The 4,382-nt window shown below is 32.8% G+C and overlaps 1 pseudogene; it reads right to left on the bottom strand.

The window, feature by feature from the left end:
- Nucleotides 1-408: 408 nt before the first annotated feature.
- LOC149534358 (TPD1 protein homolog 1 pseudogene) lies at nt 409-1,191 on the bottom strand (annotated as a pseudogene).
- Nucleotides 1,192-4,382: the final 3,191 nt, after the last annotated feature.

Below are 4,382 nucleotides of genomic sequence, written 5' to 3'. Positions count from 1 at the left end.
CCTTCTATACTAGTTTTGAAGATAGATCTCGCCAAAATTTACACTTCTCTAATAAGTATGTCCCAAAGATCCTACACACAATTAATAACAATTTTAAGACAAAAATCACTTATACAATGCTAGAATATCTAGTCGACCTTAATTTTATGTTCCGTTTGTTGGAAATCAAACGTCTAACTAAAGAAATATTTGAACAAGGATACATAAATAATTATCAATGGAAGACCTTATTAAATCAATATTTCCAAAAGGGCTCATAGGTAATTATGATAGAAGAAGATATCACCCAACTGTTTAAGCATTCGAGAACCATAAATAAAACCCTTTCACCGTTAATTTATTTAATGTTCTCCAAACCGGAAATAATCAGGGACGACCTATTCCATACGATATCAAAATCAATACATTTTATGGGACACATTTAACAGAAGAGACTACCATGGGATATTTAAAAGTATTAGCATACTGGAACGATATGGATCTGCCGGACATTAATGGCTTCCCATCGTTGACGAGACAGTCATTGAATTCCAAACGTTTGAACAATTTGGAAATTATCATTCGGGCAGAGCTGAACCATCCACAAGTGACATGAATCTCTGCTATTGAGCAGCCTGTCACACACACATTCACTATTTCTGCAGTGTATGTCGGAATACCGTTTGGCATCGGTGTGGTGGCGCCCGGATTCACAACTATGTCTTCTTTTGTGCATCGTTTCCCTATTCTCTTTGGGAATCCTGCAAATTTAATCATTATACCTATCAAATCTCTTCCAATGGGATTCATAGTAATTAGGGTTTTAATAGCCTGAATTCATAAAATTTAGGGTTTTAATAGTCCGGATTCACAGTAATAGGGTTCTCCAATGATTCAACTTACTCACACAAGGCAGCCTAGGGCTTTTATAGCTTGAATTCGCACTGTGTTTCGTCAGATTGGAAGCTCCCATGGAATGCGGATCTCTAATCTTTGACGAACCTGCATAAATGGCAAATGCTTTATGTGGTAAAAAAACATAGTTCCATCGGTGCAACTATAATATTAAGAGAAAAATAATCTTTTCGTACTAGATGCTTCCCTAGTGAAGCTTAAACATCATAATGGAAATATTAAATACAGACCTGAGACAACGGTGAAAAATATGAGGACAGATATGGTGGACACATTGATCAAGTAAAACATCGCCATTGCTGCTGCAAATACATAACACCTTGCCCTAAACTACATTGATGTATATGACAATCAAGTATTGCGCTACAAGCCATATTGTAACTTATAAAATAATAATTTCACATTTGTTGATGAACAATTTGTCAAAGGATGTTATTTCCAATGAATAATATCAACGGCAGAAACCAGTGTTTTGTTTCCCAAACACACCACTACTGTTCTCTCAACGAAACTGATTACCACCGTTATTTACGATCACTTTGACAACGCAACCTCTCATAACTCGAGCTGCTCTTGAATTATTTGTATGGATGCAAATAATTAACCAATCATTGCGCTTAACATCATTAAATTCGCATTTATTCATAAAGAATTTGTCGATGTCCATGTTAGATGCAACGAACATCATCAAAACGAGACGCAATTTTTTTTTATTCCCAAGGAGGACATAATCTTCCCTAGGCGGGATTGAGAGCTATCATTATTTGCAGTTGGCGTTGATAATTCAGAAGCTCATTACACATGTCCCTCTCGGAAAATTAAGTTGATGCAAGCAATTAGCTTATATCAAATGTTGGAGCTAAATAGTAAATATTAAGAGACAATTAGTTAAAAAACAAAAGTTGTTCTAGGGATAGTACTTTTAAAATTGTTAAGACATTGTTGATCATGATTTTTATACTATTTTCTGTTGATTTTATAATTTAAAAAATAATTATTATTGTCAAATATTTTTAAATGTTTCATTTTGAATTAGCTATATTTATTGAGGCATATTCAATTTGAAATCTTATTTCTAAATTCTAATAGTTCAACAATTCTAGATCATTTTCATAATGTAATCTTATATTTCTTCAACATTGTGCAGCATATTCAAATTAGGATCACCTCCATCATTGACTGTAATATTGTTGGTTTTCCAAAAAACTCTACTAAGAAGACCTTATTTATTAGTACAATTGACAATGTTATTTTGGGATGGTCATCTAGACTGTGTTCAGTCAAAATTGGCTTCATGGAAGGCTTATCTTCTAAGAAATGTAGACACTCTAATTGTCAGTAAAAACCCTTGTATCTATGCTATACCACTCTTTTTTCCTTGATCAAGCATTGAAGATAAAAGGAGACTTTTTTTGGTGAAGAGGGGAAAAGTTTGCAACCCTAAGGAAAATGGAGATTTGAACATCTGTGACTCTCACATTGGGAATCAAGCCCTTTTAACGAAGTTAGCAAGAACCTCATAGAATATCATATAGATTAGGGTGATGTTATGAAATGTAGGTATATGCACAATGAAGGAAGACATAGTTTATTCAATCCCCTCTTTCCTATTAACTCAAATATCTGGAATAATATTGCTAAAGCCATTCTCACTCTCCATCAAGGTTGCTTCAAGCTTATTAAAAATGTCTCCTCGTTATACTTAAAATGGCCCTTAACTCTCTCAAACCCCTATTGAATTCTTGTTTATTATTGTTTTTTTTTGGAATTTATTAGATGGTGCATCTTGGTTTTCATGTACGTAATTATTATGACTCATTGTTCTCCGCAATGAAGTGGAAGATATACTCTAAGTATTGTGAAGGTCCTCTTTCTCTTTTCTATACATTTTGTAAAGTTTCATCCTTGTTTTCTCAAAATATTTTTAATTTTCAAAGATGTGGATTCTCAAGCGATGCCTAAAGCGAAGCTCATTTGGTGGACTATTTGTGACATGAAAGTTCTCCTGTTGGTCAAGCTATACAAGGTATGTATTAAACTGGAACTAATTTTTTTATTTTATGTAAATAGAATGAGGAAACTATTGATGATATTGTTTTCTCCTATTAGTATATCTGGAGCCTAAGAAAAAGGTTGATGGACTCTTCCAAAGTATATTGGGTTGTATTAGAGGATCCTCTTGTGGCTTCAAATGGATCTCCCATTCCCCTCACCCTTTCACCAAAGACAATTGGTGACACTAAAGTCTTTATGCTAATTGTCCCCTTTAGAAGGAGATGAATAATCATATTCTTTAGAATAAAGTTTCTATTTGGATGGATATTTTTCACTCTACTAACTATAATTTTAACATAAGTGTCATGAATATTTATCATTTTAATTATTCAACTCCTACTTCTTTTGAGTATTGGTAAATTTATACAATATAAGGTTTTTTCACTTATCTTACAGCCGTACTCTATAAGGTGGGAGTGGTCTCATCTAAATTACTTAATGATAAAAGTATAGATTAATTGTTATTATTTATTAAAATTTATTATTATTATATATTAATCTTGAGTAGACTCAAACCAAGGACCTCCCACATTAAGGGTTGGAAAGCTACCATTGAGTTGTAGTTTCTTGCCTATTAGATATCCATGTTAAAACAAAGGTAAATACAATGATTTATATTCAACCTAGACTAATATATAATGCTTTGTTGATTATTACATTGATTGACATAGACTATATAAATCCATCTTTTTGGTAAATAAATCCCTACTTAAAATTGACTTCCCACACTTAACTAATCCAAACAAGACTAGAGGTTGCAAGGATTATAAACCTAAATCACTTGAGACTTTGATGAAGTGCATTTACAAATCCTCCTTGCTCACTCAAAAAATATCAAAATGACCATAACAGTGGATCTCCTGACCACAATCTCTCAATAATAACTAGACTATCTACATTAGTAGATCTCATGACTATAGAACTTCAATCCATCTACATAGTATAAGTGATACCACCTCCCCTACGTAATGAGGCATAATTCCTCAAAGTTCTGCTTCCAAGTATGGCTAATTCCTTCTCTATTGTTGCACATGAGATAGCTTTATCTACAATTCCACATCTCATCTATGTGTGTCTAATACCTCCTCAAGTACTATTGAAAAATTTCTCACTAGTATTTCTATACATTAGATGTTTTTTTTATGAGAGACTACATCTTCTTTGAGTTTTTTGATCACCTACGTAAATTCTTGATATATTATTAACCAAATATGTCCCCCTCTCACTCCTTAAAGGGATAACCATGATGTTAAGTCTCATATTCTCTTCAAGAATAAAAATATATCAAGCCTCCTCTTTTATAAAGTGACAAAAATATCAAGATCTAACTTTTCAAAGTTTATAATATGCTTCTTATATATAGAATCATCCATAAGAGAGAAGCTAATATCAAATGAAATGATGGCTCTTTCCTCCAACCTCCTATGGATTCT

This window comes from Cupressus sempervirens, chromosome 10 (assembly GCF_028749045.1).
Source record: "Cupressus sempervirens isolate cs-2001-9-10 chromosome 10, ASM2874904v1, whole genome shotgun sequence".
In the NCBI taxonomy this organism is placed as follows: domain Eukaryota; kingdom Viridiplantae; phylum Streptophyta; class Pinopsida; order Cupressales; family Cupressaceae; genus Cupressus; species Cupressus sempervirens.
Note: the sequence above shows the minus strand (reverse complement) of the source record. Positions and strands in the feature narration are given on the sequence as shown.